This window comes from Paramormyrops kingsleyae, chromosome 9 (assembly GCF_048594095.1).
Source record: "Paramormyrops kingsleyae isolate MSU_618 chromosome 9, PKINGS_0.4, whole genome shotgun sequence".
NCBI lineage: Eukaryota > Metazoa > Chordata > Actinopteri > Osteoglossiformes > Mormyridae > Paramormyrops > Paramormyrops kingsleyae.
Window position 1 is genome coordinate 16,840,781 of NC_132805.1, and position 23,991 is coordinate 16,864,771.

Here is a 23,991-nt window from a genome sequence, read left to right on the forward strand (position 1 = left end):
AGTTAGCCAGTTTTTGATCCAAGCTGCCACAGTTCCTAAAATTCCTGCAGCTTTAAGCTTTAACAAGAGCCGTTTGTGGGGGACAACATCAAAGGCTTTCTGGAAATCTAAGTAAATCACATCATAGGCCTTTTTGTGATCAATTTCACTTGTAGCTTCCTCAAAGAACTCAAGCAGATTCGTTAAGCAGGATCTACCTCTCCTAAATCCATGTTGGCTATCCTTTATAATGTTATTTGCATCTAGGTAATCTACCATTTTCACTTGAATTATAGCTTCCATTATTTTTCCAGTAATGCTAGTTAAACTGATTGGCCTATAGTTTGCTGGATTACTTCTATCCCCTTTTTTGAATATGGGTGTTATATTAGCATGCTTCCAATCTGATGGTACCACACCCGCAGATAACGATTTCTGGAATATTAAAGTCAAAGGTTGGCTAATAATATCCCTCATCTCTTTCAAGACTAAAGGTAAGATGCCATCAGGCCCCTGCGATTTATTTATTTTGAGTTTAGCTAGGCTTAGTATCACATCAACCTCAGTTATACATATATTGGTCATAGACGATGCTGTATTCGTATTAATTGGTGGTAAATTACTTGTGTTCTCTATTGTGAACACCCTTGAAAAATAATCATTAAACTCGTTTACCATATCAATTTCGTTATCAATTATAAGGCCCTTACTATCCTGCAAATTAGTGATTTCAGCTTTTAGTGCTCTCTTGGAGTTAAAATATTGGAAGAAACCTTTACTGTCATGCTTAGCCTCCAATGCAATTTTTCTTTCTACATCCCTCTTTGATAGCCTAATGTCATTTTTTAACTCTGCCTGTAGACTTAGATACTCCTGCTTGATTTTGAAATCATTAGTTATTTTCCAGTTGTGGAACAGAGCCCTTTTCCTCCTGACTTTATTCTTAATTTCCTTAGTAAACCACCTTGGTTGTCGTTTCCTAGATTTAGTTTTGCTGGAAACAGGTATGAAGTCCTCTTGCACTTGCAACAATGTGCTTTTGAAAAATTCCCATGCCTCTTCAACTGTTTTGCTATTTAACTCTGTCCAGTTTACAGTTTCTAATTTCCGTCTCATACCATTAAAGTTAGCCTTCCTAACATTGTATACTTTTAATTTAGACTTTGCTCTTCGGACACTAAAATTAACCTCGAATTTAACCATGTTATGATCACTACCGTACAATGGGTCTAAAACCTCTAATTTTCCAATCCTATCCTGGTTATTACAAAAAACGAGATCAAGAAGGGCTTCTCCCCTGGTAGGAGTATTAACAAACTGAGTAAAAAAAAACAATCCTGTACTAATTCCACCATCTCAAGTTCATTTACAGAAGAGCCAGAGACTGTGTCCCACTGTATCCCAGGTAAATTAAAATCACCCATAACCACCACATCATTTTTATTACTCATAATCCTGATATCATCATATAATATTCTGCTTTCCTCTACAGCTACATTAGGTGCCCTATAACAAACCCCGACAATTAGGCCATTTGAATCTTTAGCATCAAGTTTGATCCATACAGCTTCTGAATTTTTATTTATATCAGTGAGATCCCTTGCCTGCAAGTTTTCTTTTACGTATACTGCAACACCACCTCCCTTCTTGCCTATCCGGTCTCTACGGAACAACGTATAACCATCCATATTATATTCATCACCATCATTGTCACTCATCCATGTTTCAGTTATTCCTATAATGTCGTAATTGTCTGAAGAAATTAAAGCCTCTAAGTCATTAATTTTGTTTCTAATACTCCTAGCATTCAAATACAGACCACTAATGGTAGGCCTTTTACAGTGTCTACTTTTAATATTTATTTGGGCTTTCCGTCTCTCCCCACATAAATTCATAACTGACCTCCCTGCCCCCCCAGTCCCTAGTTTAAACATTCCTCAACTATTCTGCACATACGCCTCCCCAATACACTGGTTCCCCTATGGTTCAGATGCAACCCGTCCGGCTTGAACAGGTCCCACCTGTTCCAGAAGGTCTTCCAGTGCCCCATAAACCTGAACCCCTCTTTCCTACACCACCATTTTAGCCACGCATTTAATCCCCTTATCTCAGCTAATTTTGCCTCACTTGCACGTGGCACGGGAAGTATTCCAGAGAATACCACCGTGGATGTTCTGCTTCTAAGCTTATCCGCGACTTCTATAAATTTATCTTGCAGAACAGCCCTTCTGCCCTTTCCTATGTCATTGGTGCCAACATGCACCACGACCACTGGATCCACCCCGGCTGGGGCCAAAAGCCTGTCCACTCGATCTGGAAGGTCCCCTACCTGGGCACCAGGCAGGCAAGACACCGTACGGGACCCTCTATCACGGGTGCACACATAACTATCTACACCTTCCTCGTCACCCTCAAGTCCCAGGTCCTGTCCCAGTCCTGCAGTCATCCCATCACCCTCCAGTCCTTCACTCCCTCCTTTGTCACCTTCCGGTTCCCATCCTACAGACCCCTCTTCATTAATTCCCAGTCCTGCAGTCCCTTCCTTGTCACCCTCTGATCCCAGATCCCGTCCTCATCTTGCAGTCCCTTCCTCACCATCACCCTCCAGTTCCCGTCCTCCGATCCCTTCCTCGTCGCCCTCCGGTCCCAGTTCCCGTCCTCATCCTGCAGTCCCTTCCTCGCCGTCACTCTCCAGTTCCCGTCCTCCAGTCCATTCCTCATCGTCCTCCAGTTTCTGTCCCCGTCCTGCAGTCCCTTCCACCTCGCCCTCCAATCGGCCACCAGGCCCACACCCTACCCAACCTTTCCCTTTTATGTTTCCTGGCCAGCAGTCCCAAAGAGTCCCGTTGCTACCCTTCCCTTTCAGTTCATCTGCCCCGTTTCGGTCCCATGTCCCTGGTCCTTTCCCTCGCCCTGCTCCTTTTGTTCCTTTCCCTTCCGGTTCCCCTACACCATTTTGTTTTCCGCCTCATGCCCCAGGTTTTGTTCCTCCGTCCCCGTGTCCTTTCCCGAGTCTTTTTGTTCCTGGTCCCCAAGTTCTGTTCCCTCGTCTAGTCGTCTTGTCCCAGCTCCTGGTGTCTGCTCTGTCTATTTTCGTGCCCTTCTTGTCTGAGTTTTTGGTTTTGTCTGTCCAGTTCCTCGGTTGTCGTTAGTTTGTTCCCTGTCCTGCTCCGAGTCTGAGTCCTGTCTGCCTGTTTTCTGTGGCCCTGGCAGTGCCCCGGCGCGCGTCCGGTGTCCACGCGTTAGGTGGGGGGTACTGTCAGGGTCAGCCCCCCGCTGTGGTCCTTCCGTGCCCCTTCCCTGTTTGACCAGCAGGTGGTGCTGGTCATCCCGTTCATACGTCAGTCCTTGTTCTCCCCTGTTACCTGTCTGGTCTTGTGGCTCAATGTGTAGAGCATGTGGTTGTCTGTGTACCCTTCTGTCTTGAGTACCCTTCAGTCCTATGTTTGAATCCCACCTCCTGTTTTTGTATTTTGCTCCCTAGTGTTTCATTTGAGTTTCTTTAGTTCTTGTGTCTGATTTTGTAGTTGGTTTTGGTTTTGTTCCTTATGCCCCTGCTTGTGTCTTTACCTGTTTAATTCCCTAGTGTTGGCTTCTGTTTCCTTGATTAATTCTTAGTTTCCCTGTTTTTGTTCCTTTGAGTTTATTAGTTTCACCTGTGCCTTGTTTTCCTGGTCTGTGTTAATTAGTCTCACCTGTCCTGTGTTAGTCTTATTACCCAGTTTTGGTTTCTGTATTTAAGTCCCTGCTTCTGTTCTGTTCTCTAGTGGTTCATTGTCTATGTCTATGATTGTCGTTGGTTTTGATATTTTCAGTGTTCTGTGTGCATTCGGTTTTTGTTATTTAGTCTTGTTTAATCCCCTTTCTGTTTTTGACCCCTTGTGGTCTTTTTGGTTTAGTTGTGTTTTTTGTGTTTTCTGTTTTGTTTAATAAACCCTGTTTTGTTTTCCTGGAGCCGCAAGTGGGTCGTCCGCCCTTTTTGTGCACCATGCCTCGTTCCCGTGCCCGAGCCGCCGGCATTCATGACACCATTAAGTTAATTAACCTGCGTGTGTTGGCTGCCGACTGTCTACCTTTGATGAAGCCTGTTTGATATGGGTGTATTATGAAAGGGGTAACTTTCTCCAGTTTTTTTGCTAAAGCTTTACATATTAATTTAAGATCTGTGTTTATTAGTGATATGGGACGATAACTAGATGGGAGCGTGGGGTCCTTACCTGGTTTTAGGAGTAAACTAATATTGGCAGAGTTCATAGCTAAAGGTAATTCGCCGCTTTCTTTAATATGACATACCATTCTATGGAAAGTGGGCTCTAACGTAGTCCAAAATTCTTTATAGAATTCTGCTGGAAAACCATCTGGTCCCGGAGCCTTATTGTTGGCCATATGCTGAAGGGCATCATGGAGTTCTGCCACTGAAATGGGTGCCTCCAGTGCCATTACCTGATCTTCCTGTAAATTTGGAAGATTTATATTGTTAAGGAATTCATCAATATCAGCCTGTGGTGGATCAATCTGTGACTTATATAAATTTTCATAGAAATTTCTAAAGGTGTTGTTTATTTCATCTGGGTCATGTGTAATGTTACCTAATAGGTCTTTTACGGAAGAGATTGTTATTTTTTCCTTGTTCAGCTTTAATTGGTTGGCTAAAAATCTACCTGATCTGTTGATTTGTTCGAAATTTTCCAGTCTAAGCCTTTGTACCAAGAACTGTGTTTTTTTATCATTAATCTCGTTTAATTTAAGTTTTGTTTTCCTTAATTCATCCAGAATGCATTCCTGGGATGCGGCTGCATATTCACTTTCTAAAGTTTTAATCTTTTGCTCTAGTTCTAATATTAGGGAATTTTCTACTCTTTTCTTATGTGAGGAATAAGAAATTCTTACCTCGCATGACTGCTTTCCCTGCCTCCCAAAGAACACAAGCTGAGATTCCTGGTGTGTCATTGTTGTTACGACCCTAGTCTAGGGTTTAGGGTGTAACAGAGGAAGGGAAAGGGAAAAGGGGAACGAGGGGAACCCAGGGGTGGTGCACAAGGGAACACACGTGGACAAAGGGGATATTTTTATAGTTTTTTTATATTTTATTCACGCAGGACAGACACAGAACAAAAGGTCTAGGTGCGGAAAACTCAGGAGTGATTATCGCCAAAACAATAAACAAAAACCCACTTGTCCAACACAACCCAATTCTAACTTAACTAAGTGTAAAACCAAACAACAAGTGATACTCCTTACTCCCTATCCAAAACAGTCACAAAAACTTCCAAACAAAACCGACAATCACTCCCTAAGCACCAAACAATCACAAATCCTACACATACACAGCACACAGCAAAGCGTCAAAGTTAAAGGGGCACGGAAAGACTTAAACCAAAAACAAGCAAAGGATCGATAACCAGAAAAGCAAGCAAAAACGGGCGAAAGTACAGAAAGGGGTAAGGCAAAGAATCGTAAGTCAGGGAAATCAAAAATCATACACAAATATCCAAACCAAGAAAGCAATCCAACAATAATCAAGTAATGAGCTAAGCTCCCGAAGAGTCTGTCTGTCCGGCTTTTATCCCTCTCCGGACGGACGTGACGAGGTCGGGCCGGGCAGGAAACGAAGGCGGGGTCCGGAGGTAGGGGTGGAGCCAGGCCAGGTCGTGGGCGGAGTTCGGACGTGGAGGCGGGGAAAACGACGGCACGTAACATTGTCCTCCAAGTATAGTGCCCACTCCTGTTTGAAATAATTTATAAAATTTTCATCTTTAAGTAATGATGTATTAAATCTCCAATGTTTGATTGGTGGAGTGACCTTTGTGTTAGTCAGAGTGAGGGAGACTGGGGCGTGGTCGCTGATAGTGATAGGGTGGATCTGAACCGCTGAAGTGTCCCTCATTTTGGAGCTACTGATTAGAAAGTGGTCTAGGCGGGAGTATGATCGGTGTACAGACGAGAAAAAAGTATATTCTCTAAGAGTGGGATGATGAGAACGCCAAACATCACATAGACCAAGGTCCCTCATATATTGTTTCAGGATTTCTGGGGATTGCCAGTTCCTATAGCTACCTGCATTACTAAACCTATCAATTTCAGGGTTAAAAATCAGGTTGAAGTCCCCTCCTATAAGAAGTGTGGTGTCAGAATGATCAGAAAGTGAGGTGAAAAGAGTGTGAAAAAAGGAGTCGTCGTCAACATTTGGGCCATATACACTAGCGATACATATGTTCATGTTTTGGATAGATAAGTTGACTATAATGAATCTACCTTCTGGGTCTGTAATAGTGTTAATGGTAGTTGTCTTAAAATGGATGAGAGAGGGATATAGGGCTCTCGAAGGAACAAACAGGCACGCTTAGGTTCACTCAAATACACTTTAATAAGTAATACAAAATGATCTCACATTAACACCAATACTGAGCTATCATATTGAAGGCAATGCAAAATAACTCGTACTACAACGGATATCAAAATATATATATCTTATAGCTAATAACATTAGGTGCAAAGGTTTGAATATATATAGAAAAGAAGCAATTATACATAAAAGAAGCAAGGAAACATAGAAAGTTACGAAATATCACAAGCGGCGATAATTTACTCGCAACAATCAATAGAAAGCAGAAGCAGTTGCAAAGCTATTTACACTCGGACGTGCTATCATCACCCACCTTCACACATGGACTGGGGAGCCCTTTCAGTCCTGGCAGGAGACCAACACGTGAGTTCCGAGAAAGTGCCGGGCGATGCGCGCTCTATCCCACGGCTGAACTCCGGTCAGTACTGGGTTCTCCCCCTTCCTTTATACTAAATTTAGAGTTGCGTGTGGGCAGGGGGTAAGCTGGCCAGGCTCACCCCTTCCCCCCAGGCAATATATGGTGTTCCAATTCCCCCTTTTGTCCGAGTGATTCTGCTTGCGATAACATACTTCAATGGGCGTCCTGGCGCCAGGTGTCTTTGCGCAACACCTCCCTGTTCCCCCCTAAAGGCAATATAGGGTGCTGTATACCGACCCCCCCCACTCTATCTCCCGAAACCAAGATAAGCATCCTGGCTTCTTTTATGAGCCCAAGTTATTTACGGCAAAATTAGGTTTTACAGGGGATCGGTAAATAACTTGTTCGTGCAGTGTAGTGACATTTGGGGTGAATCATGGACGATTAATCTGAATTTCAGGACGATCAGTCCACAGGCGATCGGAATTAATCAACTATTACAACTTTCCAGAATATTATAGTAAAGTTACTTCTATGTCACGTGGGTGACGTAATCGTCCGCGAATTCATCCTAATACAGTAGTAAAGTGTATTTTTTTATTAATCAGTATGGACACTCCTCTCTGTTTTGAGTTGTATCCAGCTGAATATACATGAGGGAACTGTGGTGAGGTAAGTGCATCTGCAGCTGTTTTGGACAGATGTGTCTCTTGTAGGAGGACAATGTCTGCTTGTAAATCTTTCAGGTGATTAAAAACTTTTAGCCTCTTTACTCTGGAGCCGACACCACGTACATTTCATGTGACAAACCTTATTGTGCTCATGTTTAAACTAACTCGCCGGGTGTGAGGAGCTTGCTAGGTGTGTGTGTCTGTGCGTGCGCATGTGCGTGCCCATGCTCACCTGTACTTATATGTGCGCATACTGTAAGTAACTATTTACCTCTGTGTGCGTGTGAAGTACATATGTGTGTGATGTGTCTATGTGTATGGTCTGTTTATGTGCTGCCTGTGTGCATACGTTATGTGTGATGCATTTATGCATAATCATGGTGTTATACAGTACGTTATATATAGGAGAAGAGAGAAGAAGAAAAGAGGAGAGAAAATAACAGCTAAATTAAAGAAGAGAAAGAGAAAAAGCGGGGTGTAGAATACCGCTTCTTAAAAAAAGATTTATGACCCAAAGGTCAAAAAGGTCACGGGTCAAAAGTTCACTGGGTGGGCGGGTCTGGGGCGTGACGTCACGACTAGTGACGTTGGGAGAGGTTTTTTTTTTTAATTATTATTTCTTTATTGTTTATTAATTATTTATTAATATAATATGTATTATTATTTATTTATTATTTTATGATTATTTATTTATTTTATTTTGAGGAGAGTGAATTGTGTGCTTATGAGTGGATTTTTGTGGGAATAGCCCCGTGCTACGAGGGTGCCGAGGATGGAGCTGAGCACGGGGGCTGAGTGGGTCGGTTTTCTGATGGAGTGTGAGCATATGGTGCCTGTGGAACGGTTCCTTGGGAAAGTCCCAGTCGGTCCAGCAGAGCGTGTACTTGGGCATAGCGCAAAGGACTCGGAGGGGGTGCCTGTGGAGCGGTACCTTGGGAAGGTCCCGGGCTTTGCAGAATCCGCAAAGGACTTGGAGAGAGCGATGCTGGAGAGCTGTGAGCTGAGAGTTGTGCTGCGCGAGACTGAAAGAAACCCTGTGAGAATGAGAAAGTTGGAGCTAAGAATGAGAGGAGGAGGGTCTGGGAAAATGGGTCTGACGCTATCCTCCTCCAATGAACGCTTAGCGGCAATTTGGGGGTGTGTGTGTTGACACCCCGTGCAGCAGCAGCAACAGCTTGGCCTTGTGTGGTAGCGGTTTTCAAGTTTGTGTTTTTCATCATGCAGCCGTTGTATTACATCAGCGTAGTTCAAATCCCGGTCAAACTGTAATTTGGGCCACACATCAAATTGGACATTTTGTCTTACAGTAAATTTTGTTTGAAGTTTTGGTTTTTCCCCGACTCGCCCGTTGTCATGCCCCGCTCCGTCCGATCCTAATGTGTGCCACGCCCCCTCGTTAACCTCATGTGGAATCCCAGTGTTTTACAGCTGTTTCGGATTGTTGTCATTAGTTCAGTGTATTTAGTCTGCGTTTCCGTTTGTTTCCCCAGTCCGGTCATTGACGTTGTAATGTTACGTTGTAATGGTCTCTGTGTTTTTGGATTAAACCCCTTATTCCCCGATTTCTGGCTTCCGTTCGCCTGCTTCCCCGCTCCGTGCTACACACGTACCGTAACAGAATGACCGGACTCCCTAAAGCAACACCAGGTACTTCGCCGGCGGACTCGCTGAGGGACGATCTTCCCGGAATTCCTAGGATGATTCCGGCGAATTTCGCTTTCTGCGACCCCCGCCTGTACTGGCCGGATGCCGACCGGCGACGAAAGCCGGCTCCCGAAGTGCCTGGCCGCACAGCCGCAGCAGGGCGGAAGAAGCGGAGAGGCAGGAAACAGGAGGACGCAGCGAACGAGCTCCTCGTCAGGTCCGTCTTCCTTTCCGCCGCTTGCCCTGCTGCGCATAAGGAGAATCCCCGCCCGATTCTCCACCCGGTGGTGTTCGCGGGTGACGTCACCGCCGCTTCGCTGCCCAAGCCTGAGCCAGCCACATGCCCCTTCAACGGGACGCGCCTGGCCCTTAAAGGGGCCAGGTCCGTTAAGGATGCTATCCCGCGGGTGCCGCAATTTCGGAAGCGGGCAGCGCCCCCCGTGGTTCCTGTGACGGCTGCAGCGCCCCCCGTGGCTCCTGAGGCTGCAGCGCCCCCCGTGGCTCTTGAACCACGGCCTTGCCTGGAGATGACTAGGCGGTTCTTCACCCTCCAAGGACTGTACTGGCGAGTGGTGGGTGAACCCGCCATTAGGGGCTCCCCGGAGGCAGGTGTGCTCCTGGAGCAACTCCGGAGGGAGTTTGCTGCCGTCTCTCCAGCAGCTCTACCTCCACAGCTGGAGAGGGCGGAGGAGACCTTGAGGCGGCTTCTCCAGCTGCGGTCAAAGCTGGCCCCTCCAGAGGAGGACGCGGCCCCTGCTAGGCCACAATCCTCTGAGGTTCCTGAGGCTGCAGCTGCGCCCTCAATGACTCCCGTGCCTGCAGCTGCGCCACCTGGCCAGACTCCAGATCTCCCCGTGACTCCAGTGCTCCCCGTGACTCCAGTGCTCCCCGTGCCTGCTGAGGCGCCCCCGGTGACTCCCGCGCCTGCTGAGGCGCCCCCGGTGACTCCCACGCCTGCTGAGGCGGCCACGCCTGCTGCCCGCACGCCTGCTGAGGCGGCCACGCCTGCTGCCCGCACGCCTGCTGAGGCGGCCACGCCTGCTGCCGCCGCTCTGACCGCGGCCCCTGAGCTCCCCGCGGCCCCTGAGCTCCCCGCGGCCCCTGAGCGCTCAGCTCAGCCCCCCACGACTCCCGATGCTCCTGTCTCCGAGGAGGTCCCGGACTGCTGCCCTTATGCTCCTCCTTCTGTAGTGGAAATGGAGGGGGAGCTTGAGTGGGACCCCTCGGGGATTGCCTTGACTGCCCCCGTGGCTTCCCCTGTGACTGCCCCCGTGGCTTCCCCTGTAACTCCTCCACCGTCACCCCGGTGTGATAGACCCCGGCCAGGTCCCCGCCTATCGGTCTCCCGGAAAGGGCGGGGACACCTGCGTCGGGCCCGGGTCCCGCCCGCCCTGCCCCCTGGCTCGCCCGTTCGGCCCCTAGCTGTCGCTCGGTGGCTGCCTGCGGGTCCTCCGGCTCTGGGCCGGTGGTCCCCTCCGGGTCCCCCCCCGGTGCCAGTCCTCGGCGTCGCCTCCGGCTCCATGTCGGTCGCCTGCCGCGGCTTCCCCCTCCTACCTGCCTCCGCTGGTGTTCCCTCCTGCTCCCTCCGTGTCCCCTCCGTCTCTCCCTCGTCCCGTTCCCTCGGCCCCTGTGTGGTTCCCTCCTGCTCCCTCCTCCCTGTCGCCTGCGGTCCCTCCGGCCGCTGCCCGTCGCCCGCCTGGGCTCTCTCAGGCTCCCCTGGCTCCTCCTCCCTTTCCCTCCGTCCCGCCTGTTTTTGCTCCTTGTCCCTCTGTTCCTCCTGTGGTTCCTGTGTTCACTCCTGGCCCCTTTGTGTCGCCGTTCGGTGTTCCTTCTGTGCCCTCTGTGTCTCCCTTCTTTGTCTGTCTGTCTGCGTTCCCTGTCCTTTGTCGGGTTTTGTCTTGGTTCCTGTCCTTGTTCCTGTTCTGTGTCTCTGTCTTGTTTCCTGTTTCTCGTTGATATTTTTTGGTTTTTGTCTTTCAGGTCCTGTTCCCCGGTCTCGTCTCGTCAGTCGCCTCCTCTTGGGCGCGCCCGGTGTGCGCGCCTTTGGGGGGGGGTTCTGTCATGCCCCGCTCCGTCCGATCCTAATGTGTGCCACGCCCCCTCGTTAACCTCATGTGGAATCCCAGTGTTTTACAGCTGTTTCGGATTGTTGTCATTAGTTCAGTGTATTTAGTCCGCGTTTCCGTTTGTTTCCCCAGTCCGGTCATTGACGTTGTGATGTTACGTTGTAATGGTCTCTGTGTTTTTGGATTAAACCCCTTATTCCCCGATTTCTGGCTTCCGTTCGCCTGCTTCCCCGCTCCGTGCTACACACGTACCGTAACACCCGTTATGTACATCATCTGCGCAGTTAAAAGAAAAAACGTACATCAAAATAGACTTAAGAAAATCAGATAAAACTTGACAGGCCATATATTTCTCCTTAAAGAATCCTAAGAAGTAACCAACCGCAGAAATTTTTATTACACCGAGCAGGGTTTCCCTACTTTGGTAAAGAAAAACAAGTACCCCCCAAGTATCATTAAGGCCTTACCCCACTGGAAAGAGAAAACTACATGGGACTTGCATAGTTTACCTCCTTTGGTAAAGAAGCACAAGTACCCCCAAGTGTCATCAAGGCCTTACCCTGTGTGCCACACCCCACCAGCAGGTCGTGGAGAATATAGCGAGCTTCGCGCGCTAAGCCCAACACTAATTTTTAAAAAACACAGACATGTCTGGCACTATCGAAATGAAAGATTCAGCCTCACCACCTAAGATTCAGCAGGAGCAGGAGGAGGCTGTTATGCGACCTCCGGGGGCTCCCAAGAAGCAGATTCCTACGAGGCGTAGACGGGTACTTTTGATGCAGCCGTCTGGAGACCTGAGAGTTACCTGGGAGCTGCCCAACGGGGATAAAGTGGTCTGCTTCTTTGACAATGTTGCAGAGGAACTACGCATCTTTCAGGTCACCGGAGATGCTGCAGACCCGGGGAAAGATGACCCGCATCTGACGTGTTTTTCTGAAACTGAATGGGGAAACTTGAAGACTATCGTTATCCCGATGATGAAGGAGAGCACCGACCCCGACCCCGACTTTCAGACAGACACCGGTAGAATGGAGATGCACTATAGAGATGCTGCCAGTGGTAAACATCGGAGCACCTTTATGAAGTGGGACGCGACCGGGGAGCTGGACAAGAGAATGGTGAATATATGGCAGTCTAAATGCGACTGTTGTGGAATGAGAATTCCGTACATGATTTGGATGCGGCTGATTGAAGAAAAGAGCGATTACTTCCAAGCGCTGTTCAAGGACAGTCGGGTACGTAAGGAGATGCAAAAACCTACGCCGTAAGAATCACCCCCCTCCCCTCACCCTCCGCCTGTATATAAAGTGGACGCCTTTACAAGCCCTTTCACAAACATCATCATCATTATCATCATGGCAGCAGCAGCAAATTACAGCAAGAAAGTGTTCTCCAACGACGACGAAAGCGGGGAGAATGAGGCTGTCGGGGAGAGTGATCAGCTCCCCCGGCTGCCGGCCCACAGAGTATGAGACACGCGCTGTTTTACTTGCTGCAAGGGTAACCACACCACAGTGTGAGCTACAAAAGGTGTGGCTCCTCGACAGGGTTTATTTATACTGTAAGGTAAACATGTGTGATCAGGGGCCTAATGTATAACGACGAGCGTAGAATTCACACTAAAACAAGGCGTACGGACAAAACTAGGAATGTGCGTAAGCAAGAAAAAATCCAGATGCATAAAACTGTGCATAAGCACAGATCTACGCACATTCCCTTTATAAATCCCAATGAGCGTGAAATTTAACGTACGTGAACGAGCCCACAGCCACCCCCCCGACCCGCCCATAATTATGAATATTTGCATATGTAAATCTGTATAAATGCCCGCTTTGTTCTATGTTTTTCTTAAACAACGAGTAAACCACGTGGGAAAAAGAAGTATTTCAGTGAGTGCGAAGTGGAGGTCATGTTAACAGAAATCGAGAAAAGAAAAGTGATATTATTTGGTGGTATAAGTGGCATCAGCAATAAACGAAAGTTGACGGAGTGGCACAGCGTGGCAGAGTCAGTTAAAAGTGTTGGTTCTGAAAATGGCACGGTGGCCAAAATTAAAAAGAAGTGGTCGGACATTAAAATCGACGTGAAAAAACGAGCGGCCGCTCACCGTAAGGTTAAAATACCTCCTTACGGTGATTGATGTTTTTTCTAAAAAGGCCTACGCGCGTGCGATAAGAAACAAGACGGGGGTGGCCGTAACGGAGGCCTTTGATTCTATTTTAACCGAGGGGGATGTGCCCCTCAAGTTACAGATGGATGCCGGTAAGGAGTTTTTAAATGGGACTTTTCAGAAACTTTTAAAAAGTCATAAAATCACCCATTTCACCACGGGTAGTGAACTTAAAGCTTCCGTCGTAGAGAGATTTAACCAAACGTTAAAAGAGAGGATGTACAGGTACTTTACGGCTAAAAACACTCGACGATACGTGGATGTGTTGGACAATCTAATAAAGGGGTACAACCAGTCATTTCACAGCGCTATTAAAATGAAACCTTCCGAGGTCACGACCGATAATGCTCATCTAGTATTTGATAATCTATACGGTACTCTGAAGAAGAAAAAAAGCAGACGGCCACGTTTTAAGTTTAACATAGGGGACACTGTGAGAGTCTCCAAGCACAGTCAGATATTTGACGAAAAGTACGAGCAGACATTTACTGACGAGTACTTTGTCATATGCAGGGGTGATAGCGTTCCGGCACCACGCCGGATTTCCGGCGTACTGTGGCTGCGGAAAAAAAAAAATCTGGTTCGCGGATATTGATCTGTCATTTCTCTAGATCTGAGATACGCAGGTCAGAGAGCAGCTTTAACGCTGAACGACTCAAACAATACACATACTAGCCGATGAGCCAATCAGAAGTAGGGAAGGGCCTTGTGTCTTTGTCAAATAGATTGATACAGGTTAAGGCAATGCTCCATGCGCGAAAGTGTTTTTAGCTCCCATACTGTACAATGCGCTATATGCACGCTCACTTCCGCATTCTGACTAAGACGGCTATTTCACAGTTACAGAATAGCTCCGTCAGACGTGAAACCTAAGGAAAATGTTATATTCGCGGTGCGGGAAAATGCTGATTCCGCTACTAAGCTATAAGTGAATTGCCTTCCTATTTCATGGTCCGAGATTGTTTCAGAAAGGTCCTATCATCAATAGAACCGGCGAGCTCCTTTTAAACACCAGCTGCAATTAATATACTTCAGCGTATCATACCTTTGGTTTTTGTTAATAGGCAATAGCATTAGTATACCGCTAACCCATCAAAACAACAATGAGACAGTCAGTAATTCTCACAGCAGCGGAGTCGGTGACCTCCAAAAAAGCCGTAAAACCCACAATACAGTCGTGTTTATGTCATATGTTTTTTGTGCTTATTAAATGTAAGTGTTTCCAAACATCAATCCCACAACAGTAATAAAATAAAAGTCTTGCTTTAACATAAATACTAAAACAATAGATCGCTTTAATCGCTATTACAGTTGGGTATAGGCACGCGGTCTTATTTAGAAAACATACAAAAAGAGACCAATATAGGGCCGGTTTCCCGAACAAGGATTAAGACTAGTTTTGGACTAAATTGCCGTTTCAATGGAGATTCAGCATTGTAACTCAAAGCTAGTCTAGGCTTAATTAGGTTTAATCCTTGACTGGGAAACTGGCCATTAATGTTTAATCATTAGTTTTGTATTTGTCCGGTCCACGGGGTTAATTTTGGGGATGTTAAAGTGATAGATCTTGATAAAGCCTGATGAACAACCAAGGGAATTATTTTTTACAGTGAAAATAAATGGTTTTATACTGTATGTTCCTGAGTAATCGATAAAATCAGTTTCTGTGTACTTTGGAGTACTATTATTGCCACTTACTGAACTGTCTTGGTATGGCTGTAGCATCTGTAGCATTTACTTCCAGTGATTGTACTAAGATGGGCTAATAATGTCAATCTAGGCACTGAACATATTGAGAAGAAAATGCTGTGTTTTCTTCAATAATACTGGGGGCATAATGCAAATATGAAAATATCTAAAAAGAGCCACTTGACAATACAACAACAACAACAAATTTATTTTTGTATAGCGCATTATCACAACATTACATTGTCCCAAAGCGCTTTACAGCATCCCCACCCAAAGCCCCCAGTGAGTAAGCCATAGGCGACAATAATGAAGGGTTATACATAGGCTGTTTATATATTTGGGCCCAGGGGCCAACAAGTTATGTATTAAAAGTGCGTCGCATACATAGTACCCCCACCCCTACTGACCTCGGGGGCAAGGAAAAAAAGTTCAGGCTCAGGAATTTTTTCCACTATCAGCCCTGCAAAAGCGAACGTGTACCCAAATCGCCGCCGGTATATAAATTGAGGGACGTGCGCGGTGAAATACTCGAGGGGACATTCTATGAAGCTGAGCTGCAGAAAGTCAAAATATCTCCGAAACGTGCATTCAAGGTCGAGAAGGTTATAGGCTCAAAGACTGACGAAAAGGGGAAAAAGTGGATTTTAGTACGCTGGCAGGGTTGGCCCTCGAGGTTTGATTCGTGGATACCGCGGTCGGACTTGATACGGATTTAATTTTTTATTTTTAAAAGAAAAGGTAAAAAAAAAAAATGGAGGATCGCCCCTCTTTTTACCTCACGCTACCGTCAAACTCTTGTCTCTCCATTTTCCCTGATAACCAGAGTTCGGATTACACCGTGATGCTCTCGTGACCTATAGAGCTACGGGGGCCTTACGAAGTAGGACTGGCTGAAATCATGTATTGTTTCACGTGGCGAAATATTACATACCCCGAAAATACTTTTGAATTGCGGGATACGGAGGTGGAGGCAAAAAGAGACTCCGATCCTCTAGTGGATTTGCCTTACCTTTTCCCTCGGAAAATTAAAGTCGGATATTATGAATCCGTTTCACAGATTGTGTCAGAAATCAACGCTTCCTTAAAAAAATTAGGTACGGATGTTTTCTTCACATACAACGAGATTATGCGAAGGGTTAATATAACCGGACATCAGAAATACAAGATCAAATTTAAACCTACTCTGGCCTACATGCTGGGCTTTGAGCCGGGTGGCTGGTATAACGTAGGAAGTACCATGCCAACCTCATCCTACCCGGCCGACATTCACGCGGGATTCTATAATATGTACGTCTACTGTAACATCGTGGATCTGCAGCACGTGGGGGAATTTGTAGTGCCGCTTAAAATAGACGGTGGGTTCGGCGACATAGTCACTTTGCCGTTCCACAAGCTGCACTACGTACCGGTGAACAAGCAGAGCCTCCAGAATTTGCATATTGAGATAAAGAACGATCAGAATACTCTGATTAATTTCTCCTACGGAAAAACGATCATCAAGCTACACTTTCGCCCCGTGCCAAAGATCCCCGTTTAAAAAAGAGAAAAAGCGGAGGGGGTGGGGGAGCATGGCGTACCACAATTCGCAGAGATTTATTCAGTATTACACCAGTCAGGCGGGACATGGGCTCCCCGGTTTTGCGGGGAGCCCCGTGATGTATGGGCGTGGGTTGGGCTCCATGCTCAGTAGGGCTTTTAGATTCGTTTTACCCTTTCTTAAGCGTGGAGTTGATATAGCGAAACCTCATTTGAAATCGGCGGCCAAAGGAATAGCTTCAGATCTCGCCAGCTCTGTAGTCAACGGCCATTTTACAAACATCGGTGACCCCAAGCAGGAAGGCTTGGGTCTGCTGTTGCTATCTCAGAGGGGTAGGAAGAGAGCCCCAGCGCCTTTACACAGGCAGCACGGTCATAAAAAACCTCGCAGCAGCAGAGCTGTCAGGATTCCCAAGTCTCGACCTACAAAGAGAAACAGTAAACCCCCCGGGGACATATTTTAAGAGAGAGAGAGAGCGTAAGGAAGAATGGCTCTAGCTCACCCCCTTCTCGGCCGAATGCACCAAATCTGAGCTGGACCTGTTTGCAGCCCCTATGACGCAATTATCCATAGATCAGACCAATTATGTAGAAATCAACCCATTAAATTCCATTACCGATCAGGATGTTTTGGATTTCCTAATACCGGGGTCGGGCAATTTCTATCTGGACCTCAACTCTACATTGCTACAGTATATCTAAGGATCAGGATCGTTAGGGCGGATGGCGCCCCCCTGGTTGACGCTGACCCCTGCAGTATTATACAGTACCCACTAAACTGTATATTCTCTCAGCTGGACATGAGTCTGAACAACGTCCTGATCAGTTCCTCATCGGCCACGCACCCCTATAGGTCATTCATAGAGACGCTGCTCAATTTTTCTACGGATACGCTAGAGAGTCAGTTTTCGGCAGGGCTCTGGTACAAAGACGGTGGAGCTGACTTTGACATCACCCCCCAGGGCCCTAACGTGGGGTTGCAGAAGCGAGCTGCCTTCTGTAGAAACTCTCAGGAATTCTCTCTGATTGGCCCTATACACGCTGATATTTTTTTCAGCGAACGAATGCTGTTAAACAATGTGGATATACGCTTAAAGTTTGTAAAGGCTAAAAACGATTTTAGTCTCATGTGTAGAAATGACGCCGATTATGAACTGAAAATACTGAGGGCCAGCCTGGTGTCACTGGGTCACTCGACCGCTCTCATGAAAGCAAACGCCCTGTACCCTATAAGCAGGGTAGTCGTTAAAAATTACACGCTGCCCACGCAGTCGTGGGTCTGCCTGCAGGACAATTTTTTCCTGGGTAACTTACCGCGCTACATCATTTTGGGGATCGTGGACCACGCCGCGTTTGTGGGCACATGAAACAGAAACCCATTCAGATTTCAGCATTGCGACCTGGAATTTCTGAGTCTCTCTGTAACCGGCCGACACATACCCAGCAAACCGTTCCAGCCCGATTTTAACGCCAGGCAGTCGGTCAGAGAGTTTTACAACCTTTTCCTGGCTACAAACAGGCATTTAAGGGATTCGACGCTATGCATTAACCGTGAGGATTTTGAAAACGGATACTCGCTATTTGCTCTCAATCTCTCCCGAGACGACGAGCTGGATGGCGGTGCCCTGTCACCTGTCATCCGCGGCACGTGCCGTGTGGATTTAAGGTTCAGAGCCCCGCTACCTCGAACAATGAGTCTCATCGTCTACGCCTGCTTCGACACCGTGATTGAAATAAACTCCAAGAGACAGGTTTTGGTGGACTTTTAACCATGAACACTCACCAGCTTGATTGCCTTTTACGACCCCTGCTGGGGGATGCTTTTGGAGGTGTGTGGCCTAGCGATTTATTACCCACCCGCGTAGAGACGAGGCCCACTTTTCTGATCGCAAACACGCACGACTGCAATAGAGACGGTGAACACTGGATCGGGATAATTTTGGAGCCCCAAGAGGGGAAAGCCTCCTTCTTTGATTCTTACGGTTATCCCCCCGATTCCCCTTACTACCCTAAAAGTTTTATGCGCTTCTTGGGGAGGCACGCTAGCGAAATAAGGTATAATACGCGTCAAGTTCAACACGACTTTTCCTCCACATGCGGGGCCCACGTCTCCTTTTTCCTCTACCAGCGCTTCAAGGGACTTTCATTTCAAGAGACTATGATGCTGTACTCTGATGACTTGAGGAAAAACGATGCTCTAGTATCCAAGTTTATCAAGAAATATTCAAAGTGTATTTTAGCCGTGTTACAGTTTTTCTCTATTGCTTTGATGCTGCAATCAACTCAAACTCCACATTTTCAAATCAGTTACAGTTTTTCTCATTTGCTAAGACACGCTCAGTGAAACTGGGATTCACTTGATCTTCATCATCACATTCTTAGCACAGGAGAAGTCTTCTCTTTCAAATGCCTTAACACTTTTTCATTTGTTTCACACATTTTTCACACCCTTTGTCAAAACAGTCACCACAGATCTCATTGAAAGATCCCAAACTCCATTGGATTCACTGTGTTGAACAAAAGGAAAACATCTATTAACAGCTGATAGAAAGTACTTGCATAATTATGAATATCCAATGTACCTGTGTGAAACTTGTTTGCACAACTCTTCAATCAGCAATCAGTCTGTACACCTATAAATCAAGGTGTATATCAAGGTTTTTCACTGGGTGCAAGAGAGGATATTGAATGTGATGTGGATGAAGCCAGGTGGCCCCATCGTCAAGGCAGAAGAGACTGAGTATCAATAGTGGCTATTTCTTTTTATTTATACTTTATTGTAATAGATTTTATTTTTATTTTCTTAGCATCTGATAGATGTTATTTTGGTTTACATGTATTTTCTGTAATATTTACAGTATTTCAGGTTTTGGCCACAGTTTGAAATAAAAGAATGTCATGGAATCAATAAAATTTGCATCAAAGCATTTCTGATTCTGGATCCAGTTCTTTGCAAGAAGTCAAATTTGACACAGCCTATGTAGAAAGATAACAGTTGGCACTGGTAATGACAGCTATGTAATAGGCTACAATGACAAGCAATGGTGCACTGATTCGCACTGAGCGCTGCATTTTGAATTTTGTTGTCCATTGTGTAATGATTGATTGGAAGAGCTCATACACTTATTTGCAAGTTGTGCTGTTTGAAGGCAAAATTTGCTTTTGTTTCATATTTTAAATATGTTAGAGCCTTTTGCAAACAAAACATGCCACTTTGACCATGAGTGCCACTGTTTAGGCCAGTGTGTTACAGTTTTTCTCTATTGCTTTGATGCTGCAATCAACTCAAACTCCACATTTTCAAATCAGTTAACACACAGGCCTAAACAGTGGCACTCATGGTCAAAGTGGCACATTTTGTTTGCAAAAGGCTCTAACCGTGCCAAAACATTTAAAATATGAAACAAAAGCAAATTTTGCCTTCAAACAGCACAACTTGCAAATAAGTGTATGAGCTCTTCCAATCAATCATTACACAATGGACAACAAAATTCAAAATGCAGCGCTCAGTGCGAATCAGTGCACCATTGCTTGTCATTGTAGCCTATTACATAGCTGTCATTACCAGTGCCAACTGTTATCTTTCTACATAGGCTGTGTCAAATTTGACTTCTTGCAATGAACTGGATCCAGAATCAGAAATGCTTTGATGCAAATTTTATTGATTCCATGACATTCTTTTTTTTCAAACTGTGGCCAAAACCTGAAATACTGTAAATATTACAGAAAATACATGTAAACCAAAATAACATCTATCAGATGCTAAGAAAATAAAAATAAAATCTATTACAATAAAGTATAAATAAAAAGAAATAGCCACTATTGATACTCAGTCTCTTCTGCCTTGACGATGGGGCCACCTGGCTTCATCCACATCACATTCAATATCCTCTCTTGCACCCAGTGAAAAACCTTGATATACACCTTGATTTATAGGTGTACAGACTGATTGCTGATTGAAGAGTTGTGCAAACAAGTTTCACACAGGTACATTGGATATTCATAATTATGCAAGTATTTTCTATCAGCTGTTACAGTTTTTTCTGATTGCTTAAGCACATTTTTTGTAACTATTGGCTATTTTTGCAAAACTCTACACACAAATAAGAAAACCTTTCACCCAATTATCAAAACATTGTATTTCTCTTGCAAAAGCGAACACAGCTAGATGAACTCTTCACACCTTCGTAAAAATGGTGTTTTCATATCAAACAGTACACACAAGCCATCATCTACTAAGCACACAATGCGCCAACTGCACACTGATGGTATGAATACAAAACACATCTGGCTTTTGCTTTCTCTGTGTACAGATGTCAATTTGAGGTCATACTTTTGTCATAGTGTCATGTAAACATACAAGGATCCAAACTTCAAGTATTGGTGTTTATTCACACTCATCAAAACCAAGACAAAGTCAGAACACAAAATAGTAATTTCACAAAAAAAAAAAGGAAAAAAAAGACAATCAGCCTACATCATGTCGTCTTTCTGGGTCCGGCCACAAAATTTCGTCCACATCGCATGCGATATCCTCCAGTCCAAGGCACCGGGGGAAATATCTCCTTGAATGCCGTATCCAGGCCTGACATGATGCCTGGTCAATATCTCCACATGCCTCCTCCATTGCCTGTAAAAGGGCTACCTGTTGATGAGGATGACGGTCGTACACTTTCCAGCGCCAGGCAGAGAAGAACTCCTCTCCCTCGGCCTCCTCGGCCTCCTCTGATTCTCACTCTTCTCACTCTTACTGCTCCTTCCATTGTACTCCACATAGACAGCTTACCTGTGGCTTATTTATAGTGCTTAGGCTGATTGCAAAGTGAACTAATTCTCTAAAACAGTTTTCACATGTGAAAGTGTGCCAGACAGTTGGCAAAATAGTGTTAATGATAGCCATACATGTGTATAATTTTGCTAGGAGTGTGTTGGAAATTTGGTAATTGAGTGTAAGCAGTGAGTTGTGCCTACAGTTTTGCAAAGTGTGTGTTACAAAATTGCAAACTGAGTGCAAAGCAGTGTTTGTGCTTTTAGTTTTGCAAACTCAGTGAGTGGTTTTGCTATAAGTATTAATAGTTTTAGAAATTGTGCTATAAGAATCACAGTTAGGGTTTAAGCAATCAGAAAAAACTGTAATAGATGTTTTCCTTTTGTTCAACACAGTGAATCCAATGGAGTTTGGGATCTTTCAATGAGATCTGTGGTGACTGTTTTGACAAAGGGTGTGAAAAATGTGTGAAACAAATGAAAAAGTGTTAAGGCATTTGAAAGAGAAGACTTCTCCTGTGCTAAGAATGTGATGATGAAGATCAAGTGAATCCCAGTTTCACTGAGCGTGTCTTAGCAAATGAGAAAAACTGTAATAGATGTTTTCCTTTTGTTCAACACTGTGAATCCAATGGAGTTTGGGATCTTTCAATGAGATCTGTGGTGACTGTTTTGACAAAGGGTGTGAAAAATGTGTGAAACAAATGAAAAAGTGTTAAGGCATTTGAAAGAGAAGACTTCTCCTGTGCTAAGAATGTGATGATGAAGATCAAGTGAATCCCAGTTTCACTGAGCGTGTCTTAGCAAATGAGAAAAACTGTAATGCCGATAAACTTTCAAAGCCGCAAAATGTATGTTCCTTAAAACTATTTAAAGATTGTTATAGTTGTTAGATTATTGTCGGAAAAAAAAAAAAAAATGTGACACCTTTTATTCAATAAATTCAACATTTTATTAACCATCTTTTTCGTTGTTACAGGTGTTTTTTTTCACACGCATAAAACACTTATCGCTGTAGTCTATCCACGGAGAATAAGGGGTACCCTTTAAAGGCCATAAACGATATTCAGGGGAGGAATCACGTGGCGTGTGAGGGGAACCCACAAGCGGAGAGTCGTCCGTACTAAATTTTGCACGTCTCTTGCGCTTCTTTTTCACAGGAGGGGAGGAGGGTGGCGGGGGACCCCCCGCCGTGGCGTTTCCACCGCCGTAATGTTTAAGCATCTGAGATTACACCGCTCACACACTATCCCCGGTGTGGTTTCACCTTCTCTACAATTAGTCTGACAGACGTTGCAAAATTTTTTGCAGCGATGAGTGTGAGGTGAGTCGTACCCTTTGAAACAGCTTGTGCAAACGTAGCTGGCCCCTAAGAAACCCTTGACGCTTTTAATGCTGTAAAAATGCTGGTTGTGTAAAAAGAAATGTCTGGTAAATGTGGAGATTGTTTGAATACGGTTGTTGATAATACACCACTGCTTTGCAATCAATGAATTTCTCAAAATTGATTATGTCATTTAAACAGACAGCATGATCGTGGGTGAAACCCGCTTTCTCCTGTAACTCCAGGCCGAGCTTTTCACCCTCGGCGTCAGTGAGGTTTCCGTGGAGCATATGCGCCAAGTTTATGGCAAAACACGCTCTGCTGTCGTTTTTTTTAATGATAAACATGTGTTTGGCTTTTTTAGAAATTATTTCTGAAGCTAGCATGGTCTGTAGTTTTCGTTTGTTCCCACCACCGCCGCATGGGATATTTATTACGTCTACGATTACTTCTAGGTTGGAATCGTTTAAAATCTCTTGATTAGACTGAACCAGGCGATCCAGCAGTTGCTGCAAGTCTGTCAGCTCCTCTTCCCCATACCGTACAATTTGTGACAGCTCGTCGTTTAAAAAGTCACCGCGCAGGGTGACCTGTATATAAGCTCCCCATGCGGCGTAAGGTATTTTGAAACCCCCCGATTACATTTTCGTAGTACTCGCGGAAATTGGCTTCGTTTCTAGGTTGCGGAATATTTAGAATCCGCCTAATCTGTACATTATTGAATCTGCGGCGATGCACGACCCCGTCAGGCTGGGGATCCAAGTCACCACCACCTTCCTGTTCAACATCGGCATTTTCAAATTGTCCCAGTCGCAAGTCATTTTCAATCTCCTCAGCATTGAGAAGAAATTCTACATCTGACAAGGCTTCCCACAATTCAGAATCCGCGGGGGACCATGCGGCCTCGTCGTCGGGCAGCACTGCTTCTGGTTCAGAGCCCCTTTCATTTAACATGCTTATTAATGTCTCAAACGATGGTAGGAAACAGGGCTCTTGGGCTGTCGCTTCACCAGATGCTGCGGGTGGTGAGTCGTGTTGAGCAAAGTAAACCGCATCATTTTCATCATTATTAGCGTTGTTCATGTTGTCTATTTCATTTAATAATGCTTCGGGTATAGGAGGGGGTTGCGAGTCGTGTTGAGCAAAGTAAACCGCATCATTTTCATTATTAGCGTTGTTGATGTTGTCTATTTCATTTAATAGCTCTTCGGGTATAGGAGGGGGTGTTGCTCCATCCATACCTGCTGATTCAGGTCTTGCGTAGATTTTCTCTTGACCGGTCCGCGCCTTCTCTTTTGTACATAAAAAACAGAGAATACCTATTATTAGAATAAGTTATTTTTAATGTATAGCATTTATCACATGTATAAAAGAAATAATATACTCACTATATGGAGTTTTCTATCCGCAGCGTCTCCCGTAGAAAAAAAAAAAAAAA